Genomic DNA, 11,339 nt, shown 5'->3' with positions numbered 1-11,339 from the left:
AGGAGAACAACAACAAAGTGCCATTTCCAGATGTCACAGTCGAGCGAACAGTCAATGGTAAATTCAAAACAGCGTCTATAGGAAAACAACACACGCGAACCAAGAACTTAACTACAGAAGCAATCACCACTACACATACAAACAAATCTGAATCAGGACACGATTTCAACGAGCCACGACACACTGCAGCACCCAGGAACTCCGAAGATCAAAAAATGACTGTACAGAGCATTCACGAAGAACAAGTAGCCTGCAAACCACCTGAAAACGGTTTCACTGACCGGGAATCGAACCCGGGCCGCGGCGGTGAGAGCGCCGAATCCTAACCACTAGACCACCAGGGAGATGCAGACAGATCCTAATAGCTCTACTGAAAATTTGTTCCCTTCCCTAAAATCGAATCCGGGCCGTGGTCGGTCGAAGGCTTTCACCTGTGTCTCCAACAATGTCATTTCTTGTAATTATTGCTCCTGATACTGTCTCCTCTACATTGGGGAGAGTGGAGACTGCTCGCAGAATTAAGTGACATCGCTTGAGGGAACATCTACAGGGCACCCACACCAATCAACCGCATCGCCCTATGGCCCAACATTTCAAACCCCCTCCCACTCTGCCGAGGACATGCAGGTCCTGAGCCTCCTCCATCGCCGCTCCCTCCCCACCCGATGCCTGGAGGATGAACGCCTCATCTTCCACTTGGGATAAATTCAACCCCAGGCCATCAATGTAGACTTCATCAGATTCCTCATTTCCCCTCCCCCACCTTACCTCAATTCCAAACTGTCAGCTCAGCGCTGTGCTCATGACCTCGCCTACCTGCCAATCTCCATCCCCAACTACCTGCTCTACCCCCCTCTCTGATCTGTCACCTTCATCCCCAACCCCATTCACCTATTGTGCTTTTTGCTACCTTTGGTCCAGCACACCCCACCCCCAATTTATCTCTCCACCCTGGAGGGGTCCTGCCTCTATTCCTGATGAAGGGCTTTTGCCCGAAACGTCGATTTTCCTTCTCATCGGAAGCTGTCTGACATGCTGTGCTTTTCTAGCACCACTCTGATCTAAACTCTGGTTTCCAGCATCTGCAGTCCTCACTTTTGCCGACCCAATAAACCCAGTGTGCCGATTTCACATCAACAAACTGACACAAGCAGAAACAACGTCTGCAGAAACCCTAGCCACATTACTTTACATTAAAGACATCTGGGAAATGATGTCCAGACAACTCAACCCTCTCAGCATCATGGTGGCCCACAAACCTACCAACTCACTTAAACAGCGGCTAATGAACCTGAAATACGCTATACAAGCAACCAGAAAACGAATGTAATTTACAAAATACCATACAAGGAAATATATACATGAACTCTGCCGCACAGTTTTTTTGTGGCAAGAAATGCTGGGATGAGATAAGGAAGATTTTTTCAGCCAAAACGAATCGACACTGACTGGACAGCCATTTAAAATCAACGCTGTCAGCCCAGGATGGAAGACCCGAAGGGATGTACAGTTTTCTTATTTTGCGCTGACTGTGAGAAGTGCTTCAAACCATTTTCTCAGATTGGGGAATTAAAATCACACCCCTCGCAGTGGGAAAGACTATGTCCCCGCTCTATTTGTAATTTCAAACCCAGAGCAACACAAGGAAAGCTCCACCCAATGGGGAAACCGTGGAAATGTGGGGACTGTGGGAAAGGATTCCCTTCCCCATCCATGCTGGAAACCCACAGACGCATTCACAACGGGGTGAGGCCGTTCACCTGCTCAGTGTGCAGGAAGGGGTTCAGACAGAGAGAAGCCATTCACGTGCCCCATGTGCAGGGGAGAGTTCACTCAGTCAGCTGCACTGCTGACCCACCAGTGGGTCCACACTGGAGGGAGGACATTCACCTGCTGTAAGTTCCAAAAGGGCTTCACCTGCTCCTCCCACCTGAGGAGGCACTATCGAGTTCACGTGCCGGCATAAGGGGATGGAAGGCGTGATGGCGAAGTGCTCCGATCAACCCAGCACTGGGGCGTCACAGGTTCGAATCCCACTGCGGTAGATGGCAGAATTAGAGTTCGGTCAGTAATCTGGACTTCATAATCTAAGGATGAAATCACTTTTAGGGGGTAAAAACACCATCTGATTCACTCATGACCTTTTTAGTGAAGGAAACTGCCGTTGCGGGAAAGGGTTCACTCAGTCATCCCAGCTGCATGTTTTACCCGGCTGTACCAGGGATCCAGTTACAAACGGACAACTCAGCTGACCAACAAAAAATGTGGGGAGGGGAGAGTGGGTGCATTTTGAGATGGAGGTGTTTTCTTTAAAAACTACTTTTTGTAAGCCTTTTTCCTGGGGAAATCTGAAGCTGTAACAAAATAGGGTCATAGTAAAGGTTACCTGAACTTACCGCCCGGCTTAGACTCTGTGAGGTCCAACAGGTTTTGTTTTAAAGCTCCTCATTTCTTTCAGCCTCCAGCACTAATGTCATGTCTCAGAAGGACCAGTGAATGAGTAGCTCATATTGTTACAAATTGTATATTTTTTCAGGACTTCAGGTTCATTGTTTCATTGGCATTGCAAAGTTTACTAGCAACGGTGGGAGGTGTGCTGTATTCACTAGAAACAAAGTTTTAAAATCTCACAAACACCAGGGTTTATTCTAACAAGTTTATTTGGAAGCACTAGGTTTCGAAGTGTTGCTCCTTCTTCAGGTAGCTGTGGTGTAGAATCACAAGACACAGAATATATCGCAAAAACATTATAGTGTCATTCAACATAAGTGATGTATTGAAGAAACCTAGATTGCTGTTAAATCTTTCATCTTTTAAAATGGGCTGCAGATTTCGGTTCATTAATATGTACATTCCAGAACTTCTTTTAAGTCACGTTCTCCAGGAAACTTGATGTTTTATAAAAGGAGGTAACACCTCACATCAAACAACGCATGAAAGCTATGAGGTGAGATCTGTCTGTATCCCAATCTTGAGTCAGACTGGTTCTATTTCCACCTGTATAATCCTGCAAATGCAAATTCACCCCAAATGTGTGAGTGCATGCATGAGAGAGAGAGTGTGCATGCTGGGTAAAGTGTGTGTGTGATGGAGTATAATCATGTGCGAAGATGTATGCGTGGGTGTGAGTGGGGTGGTGTGTTAGTGTGTGTCTGAGAGAGAGCATGTCTATCGGAAAGGCTCTGTTCGAGCGTGTGAGTATGTAAGAGTGTGTGAGGGAGTGTGAGAGAGAGAGAGCGAGCGTAACAGTGAAGTGGGGTTACCTGTCATGTGAAATGACCCAAGGTCGTGATTGAGGCCATCCTCCTGGATTCCGAACTTGGCTATCAGCCTTTGCTTAGCCACTAAAAATGATTAAGCAGTTACACAACACACATTGGAGAGGGCAGGGTGGGACTTGTCTTTCGATTTGCAGAAGGTGAGACGTTCTTGGTGCTGGAAACGAAGGAATACACATACTGGAGGAGCTTCGGCACAGAGAGATGGAGCTGGAAGCCAGGCTGCAGACACGTTGGGGGATTCACTGTGGAAACAGGCCGTTTGGCCCACCAAGTCCACACTGACCCTCCGAAGAACATACCCCACCCCCTGACCCACCCGATAACCCCACAGCTAATCTCTGAATTTAGAACGCCCAATCCACTCTAGCCTGCACATCTTTGGAAAATGGGAGAAAACCCGAGCACCCAGAGGAAACCGACGCGGACAGGGGGTGGGGGAGGGATAGGAAAGTGCAAAATCCACACAGTCACTGTGAGGGTGGGATTGAACCCAGGTCCCTGGCGCTGCGAGTAATCCCCTCTCCAGCTCTCGGCAATCGATTGGCTTCTCCCCAATCATGGTGACACTACAATCAGTTTGAGGAATTCAATTTGCTCCCATAGAGTTTCCACGGGGCAGGGGTCGTTGTTACTCGGCAGATTCAATGATCCAATGAAGGCCTCGTCTATAGCGAGAACACTAGTCCACATTTCCTTGAAAAATTAAAGTCCTCTCCGGAATTAGAACCCTTGAGGACTCCCACGCAGGCTGTGTGCATTCACGGGGATTCTCAATGCATGTTGATATTTGAAATCATTTCCTGCAGACAAACATTTCCCCTCCTGGATTCAAACACTGCAGATATTCAGGCCCTGACTAAATTTCTTGTCCATGCTTGAAAAGCAAATCCTCCTCTGCTAATAACGTGAGAAAACAGATCACTGCTGTCAGTGCAGGGCAGAAAATAGGATGAGAGAATTTTGGTTTGCACAGAGCAACCTTCTCTATCTTCTCCCCGAAATCTCTGTCTCTCAATTCTTCCACCTTTCAATGGATTCCAACCCAAATTCATCCTTCCATCCTCCTGCCTTTGCCCAGCTCCCCTCTCCTGAAAGTGCTGACCCTCTGTTCAGTTTCTCAGTCACATCTCGCCATCCTTAGTATATAGCCCACATCTTTATTTAGTTTTTAAAACAGAAAGGCAGTGGTTTGCTGATGCCAGCATGTGCGGGTGACTGCACTCACACAGTGTTCCAGACTCGTCTCTCGTGTCATTCAGAAAAGTCTGCACTGCACATGTGCAGAGAAGGGGATGCTGGGAGTGGGTGGGATGCATTTTCACCTCCCCATCCAATCATCCCCATAGCGTCCCATGTCAATTTCCTCACCGCCACCCATAGCATCCCTGCCCATTCTCTCTCTCTCTACCCTAACCTACCAGCCCCTTCTCTCTCTCTCCCACACATGCCACTCTCCCCACCCCGTCCATTCTATCTCTGCACCCTCTGCCTCTGTCCAGTCCCTCATCCACCCTCTGTCCCCATCCATTCCCTTTATCGCTCCACCCTCTGCCTTCCCAAATCCAGTCCCTTCCCTTACACTCATTTTCTATCACCTCCCACACGCTGCCCCCATCCATTCCTTCTCTCCCCCACCTTCTCCTGCCATTCATTGTTGCCCTCTTTCTCCACCCTCTACCCTGTCCATTCTCACCCCAACCTTTGCCCCGTCCATTCTCTCCCCACCCACTGCCCCGTCCATTCTCTCCCTACCCACTTCCCCCGTCCATTCTCTCCCCACCCACTATCCCCATCCATTTTCTCCCCACCCATTGACTCCTGTCCATTCTCTCCCCACCCACTGCCCCGTGTCCATTCTGTCCTGAACACTGCTCCCCGTCCAATCTCTCCCCATCCACTGCCCCATGAATTCTCTCCCCACCCATTGCCCCAGTCCATTCTCTCCCCACCCACTGCTCCTTCCATTCTCTCTCCCCACACTCTGCAACCAATTTCTTTCACTTCACACTTTGCAACTCCCCATTCTCTCTCTCCTCCCCAATCCTCTTCACCACATTCTCTCTCTCTGCTCCTACCCTGTGTACCCCCATACATTCTCTACCCCTGATGCTCTGCTCTCCTACCCATTTTCTCTCTTTCTCTTCCCCCAGTCTCTGCGCCCCCGGTCAAATCTCACTCTGAGTACCCTCCCCCCGTCCTTTCTCGTGCCTCGAGCCCTCTTTGATCGCTGTATCAAACCCTTCTAATGATAGAGAGACAATGGATGGTGATGACGACCTGGGGTGGGGGTGGGGATGGGAAGCGTGAGAAATGGCTGACCTTTAACATTGAGAATAGCTAAAATGATGTATTCAGAAACATCAGTAATGTCTGAAAGCACATTCAAATGTTTAAAAAAAGCTGCAGACATATTTCTGAAACTTGCATTGAAATCTGCACAGTTTGGCCACAGTTGAGGACAGCCACTAAACCTGGAATGGCCTATTCCTAGTCTTGTGAAATTGGTTCAGAATATGTAGAAATACAGCCATAGAGTTGCAGAGAACAGAAACAAACCTTTCGGTCCACTCCGACAACATTTCCTAAATTAACCGAGTGATCCATTTGTCAGCATTTGGGCCATATCTCTCTCAGCCCTTCCTATTCAGACCTCCATCCAGATGCCTTTTAAATGTTGTAATTCTACCAGCCTCGACCACTGCCTCTGGCAGCTTATTCCAAACGCATGTCACGCTCTGCGTGAAAAAGTTACCCCGTTCGGTCCCTTTTAAACCTTTTCCCTCTCAGCCTAAACACCTCTAGTTTTGGACTTCCTCCACCCTGGGGAATAGATATACAAAAGTTGAGCTGCCAGACAAAATCATTGGGAAACAATTTCCTGAAACCATGAAAAACGTGCACATTAGCAGCCAATAAAGCGTTAGGAGTGAGAACCAGAAACACCCCATCCCTGGGTGGTCTCGAACCACCAACTTTTCGGTTAATAGCCGAACGCGCTGACCGATTGCGCCTCAGAGACGGGTCCCACCACTGCTTGCACAGTGTCTTTGAGGAACTTACTATTCAATTCATAATTCAACCCGCCCCGCCCAAAATTACCATTGTCCTCGATCAGTTTTACTTTTCTACAATAAAGCCTCGGACATTCATTATGGAGACATGGGAACAGCCTGATCCCACCATCTGCAGGCACATCCATGTCACGAGGAACGAGCTCTCCTACACCGGGACCATCGCCCTCCGAGCCTTTCAGTGTTTTGCCTCTTCCCGAATTTTCTCATTGGCCCCCAGCCGAGAATGGGCTTGAATTCCTGATGTGCAGAGAATTCTTTCAATGTCGCGGGTCAGTTCATGTCCCGAGAATATCAGAGTCAATATCCCGGCCTCTTAAACAAGGGGACAGTGTCTGGACTGTCTCTGCTCAGTCCGTCAGTTCATCCTTCATTCTCCTCTAATTCCACTTCCCAAAGAGTTTCTAAAGATTCACAAAGCTGGAGACTGGGATTTCTGTTTAACTTCCTGAACATTTTTTCACCTGCTAACTGACAATACTTTGCCAAAACCTCTTCCCCATTGTAACACATGCATTATGTCCAGGCATGAGCAATTTCCATTTTGTGGAGACATTCCCAAGTTTGGGAATGTTCTCTTTGGAGCAAAGAAGGTTAACTGGAGATTTGCTGGGACTGTTGGCAATGATGGGAGAAGACGTGGTGTGAATGGGCAGGTTAATGATCAGAAGAACCTCTTGCCACTGACTAGGGTCAGTTTCCAGAGGACAGGGATTTAAATTCTTTAATGGAAAGCAGCATTTGTGTCGAACAAACACAGCGAATACTGCAGAAAGCCAACGGGTCGAGCAGCATCTGTGGAAAGGTAAACAGAGCTGACGTTTTGAGTGTGCTACGGTTTTTGTTCAGAACTCAGTCTTTTGCCTCTTCCCGAAGTTGGTCCAGGTCTGTGTCTTAATTGACGAACACATGGCAAGTGCAGTTCCGCAATGTGAAGTTATAGCCTTTGCTGTTTAAAAAAAAAGCAGTGCATTGTTAAAATGATTATATATTGGAATGTGGAGAAAGTGAGGACTGGAGGTGAAAGTCGAAAAATGTGGCACTGGAAAAGCACAACAGGTCAGGGAGCATCTGAGGAAAGGGACAGGGAACGTTTCGGGCACGAGCCCTTCATCAGGAATGATGTATGGATGTACTAAGGGGTCTCAGAGTCCCTCCACACCAGTCAATGCCAGCTGTCGGGCAGATGCAGCAGGCAATGAGCGAGGCAAGTGATATATTACGAAGAGGAATTGAGTTCAGAAGTGGGGTCATTGAACATATTCAAGACGAAGTCCATCTGAGTTTTGAACAACAAAGAAGTGGATGGTTATGGAGGGAGGTAAGAAAATGGTTTTAAGACCAGTACAGGTCAGTCACAGAGTCAGACAGCACTGAACAGACCCTTCATCCAACTAGTCCGTGCTGAGTATGTTCTCAAACTAAACTCGTCGCACCGACCAGTGTTTGGCTCATAACCTTCGAAACTTTCGTATTCATGTACTTATCCAAATGTCTTTTAAACGTTGTAACTGTACGTGTATAAAATCATGAGGGGCATGGATAGGATAAATAGACAAAGACTTTTCCCTGGGGTGGGGGAGTCCAGAACGAGAGGGCATGGGTTTCGCGTTAGAGGGGAAAGATACAAAAGAGATCTAAGGGGCAACTTTTTCACGCAGAGGATGGTACGTTTATTGAATGATCTGCCAGAGGAAGTGGTGAAGGCTAGTCCGATTGCAGCATTTAAAAGGCATTTGGGTAGGTGTATGAATAGGAAGGGTTTGGAGGGAGATGGGGCCGTGTGCTGTCAGGTGGGACAAGATTAGGTTGGGGTAGTTGGTCGGCATGGACAAGTTGGACCAAACAGTTTGTTTCTGTGCTGTACATCTCTATCTCAATGTTAAACATACTCAGTGACCTGGCCTCCACAGTTTTCTGTGACAATGAATTCCATAGATTCACCACTCTCTCGCTACAGAAATTTCTCCTAATCTCCATTCTCCCTTTATGCTAAGGCTATGCCCATGGGTATTAGTCTCTCCTCCCAATGAAAACATCTTCCCAATGTCCACCCTGTCCAGACCGTTCAATGTTCTGTCCGTTTCAGTTAGATCTCCCTTGAATGTGGGCCTGTTAATCAGCATGAACCAAACCCTTCAGGATGAGGACATCCGTGATTAGATTCAACAAAGTGAGAATGGAGGGTGAGAGTGTGGGATGGAGATTTTCAGGTTTTAGGGAATAAGATAGGAAAGAAAGTTTAATATAAATTATAATTGATCAGATGAGCTTATGGGCCAAGGAGTAGTGGATGGAGCTTAATTTAGACAAATATGAGCTGTTGCATTTTGATGAGGCAACTCAGGGCAGGACCTGTGTGGTTAATGGTCAATTAATGGAATTCTGTGCTCAAAAAAGCAGTAGAGGGAGCTTCATTAAGACACTGTTGGATGGGTTTTCTGCGTGGTAGGGGAATTAAGGGACGTTGGGAAAATGCAATTAGGAGGAGCTGAGACGATTGATCGATCCGCCATGATTTTAATGAATGGTGGAGCAGGGTCGATGGTCCAAATGGCCTACTCCCTCTATTACTTTGAAACTATAACCCTGCGTTTCCCATGGCTAACCCACCTAACCTGCACATCCCTGGACACTGGGCAATTTAGCACAGCCAATCCAAATCAAGGCCAGTGAGCAATGTAGTGATTTGGAAACCAAATACCAGAGAATGATAGAAAGGGACAAGAAGAAGAAATGTATGAGCAATCAAAACTGGATTCTAACCATCACAAAAAATAAAACTAAATGCTCAGTATGTGAATGTTACTGCATTGTAACAAAAGCGAATTAATTGACAGCACACATTGAAGAGAATAATTATGATCTGAGACTCCTTACAGAGATGTGGCTTCAGAATGACAAGGATTGGATCCGGAATATCGAAGGGATACGAGGCATTCAAGTCGAGTGAGGAGCTCAGTAACGGTCGAGGGTGGGCACTGCTAATCAAAGCACTGATAGCATGGTAGTCTGGTGTCAGCTCGGATTTCAGGTCCTGATTTCTCTATCCTCTGATCTCCCTCTTCCCCCAGAGTTAAATGTTGTCTGTTCTCAGCTCTGCTCGATTTCTGCTGAAGCTTTGATCGCCTTTAACACATTCTGAAGCAATGAAATATTCTGAGCCTCCTGGAAATGACACATTATCTATACCCCTCCTGATTTTAAAAATCTCTAAAGTTATCTGTCAACTTCCTCGGCTCAATTGTAAAAATGTCCCAGTTTCTGCTCAATTCAAACCCTCCATTCCCTGCAACACGCTGGTAAAGTCGGGAATAGGGAATTGCATCAAATCACATAAATGTACTGTCTGAAACAATCTAGCTGTGTTCTGGCCTGAGATATTGAGAGTCCCTGGTGGAAGTAATTACGAATGCAATAATTTTGGTCACAGAATTGAACAATCACTTTGCAATAAAGGGGTCTACTTTGATAAGGAGGTAGTGGTCATTTCTAGGGTAAGTGAACAGTTTGGAGATCAGGGAGATGAAATTCCAGACACTTGGGAAGGGCAAGAAATGAATTTGATAAATAAGACAAAGAACTGTGGATGCTGGAAATCTGAAACAAAATCTGAGAACACGGGAAAATCTCAGCAGGACTGGAAGCATCTTTGGAGAGAAAGCAGAGTTAGAGTTTCGAGTCCAACAACTCCTCTTCGGGATTCTGAAATAGTTTGTGAGAACCCCTTAAGTCATCTGCCCAGCTTTAAGACCATAATACACAGGAGCAGGATGAGGCCATTTGGCCCATCGAGTCTGCTCCACCAGTCGATCATGGATGATATATTTATCCATCCCATTCTGCTGCCCTCTCCTCATAACCCCTTACTAATCAAGAACCTATCTCTGTCTGAAATACCCTCAATGACTTGGCATCCTCAACCCTTCTCGTAGTGGAAACATCATCTCCACGTCCACACTGTCCAGCCATAGAGGAGCACAGCGCTGCCTGACCCACTGTGATCTCCAGCATTTGTTGTTTTCAGGAAGGATTCCAGCATCTCCAACAACGCGCTTCTAAATTTTGTACCCAGTTGGTTAGCTCTCCCTGGATCCCGTGAGATTTAACCTTACTCAACAACTACTGTGTGGTACAATTAACAAAGTTCCCAGCCCCCACCTCTTTCTGCACACATGGGCAGCACAATAGATCAGTGGTTCGCACTGCTGCCTTACAGCGCCAGGGATCCGCTTTCGATTCCAGCCTTGGGGCGACTGTCTGTGTGGAGTTTGCCCATTCTCCCTGCCGTGTCTGCTGGGTTTTCTCCGGGTGCTCTGGTTTCCTCCCAACATCTAAAGGTGTTCAGTTTCGGGAGAAGTGGCCATACTAAATAGGCCCATAGTGTGCAGTAAGTGTAGTGGAATGGGATCGGGGAATGTGTCCACATGGGTTCCGCTTTGGATGGTCGGTGTGGACTTGGGCTGAAGGGCGTGTTTCCACATTGCAGGAATTCAACGTGGCATTCCCCCAACTCCAGAGTCTCAGCACTCTTGGTTTTTCCCATGGACAGTGTGGGGAAGGGAAACAATGTTTTACACGGGAGTAAGGTTCAGTGAGTGTGAAGCTAAAAGTAAACGCAGTGCTTGAGCTTTTTTCCCCGGTATACCAAAGGTTGAGGGGTGATCTTACAGACGTTTATAGAATCATGCGATGCATGGATAGGGTAAATAGACAAGGTCATTTCCCTGGGATTGGAGAAGTCCAGAACAGGAGGATAATATGCTTGAGGTGAGGGAGGCAAGTGTAAGGAATGATCTGCCGGAGGAAGTGGTGGATGTAGGTCCAATTATAACATTTAAAATACATCTGGATAGATATATGAATAGGAAGAGTTCAGAGGGATATGGCCAAATGCTGGTAAGTGAGACGAGATTAATTTAGGCGATCTGGTTAGCACGGATGAGTTGGACTGAAGGACCTGTCTCTGTGCTGTGTATCTCTGTGA

General features: G+C 47.0%; 2 non-coding genes across 2 annotated transcripts; both read right to left on the bottom strand.

Moving 5' to 3' along the window:
• Positions 1-272: 272 nt before the first annotated feature.
• trnae-cuc (transfer RNA glutamic acid (anticodon CUC)) lies at positions 273-344 on the bottom strand. Its single transcript has one exon. It is a non-coding gene; the product is annotated as a tRNA-Glu (tRNA).
• A 5,882-nt stretch (positions 345-6,226) lies between these two features.
• Positions 6,227-6,300, bottom strand: trnan-auu (transfer RNA asparagine (anticodon AUU)). The gene has a single exon. It is a non-coding gene; the product is annotated as a tRNA-Asn (tRNA).
• Between the last annotated feature and the right edge of the window lie 5,039 nt (positions 6,301-11,339).

The sequence above is a fragment of the Chiloscyllium punctatum genome, chromosome 36 (assembly GCF_047496795.1).
Source record: "Chiloscyllium punctatum isolate Juve2018m chromosome 36, sChiPun1.3, whole genome shotgun sequence".
NCBI lineage: Eukaryota > Metazoa > Chordata > Chondrichthyes > Orectolobiformes > Hemiscylliidae > Chiloscyllium > Chiloscyllium punctatum.
This window is presented reverse-complemented; position numbering and strand designations above follow the sequence as displayed.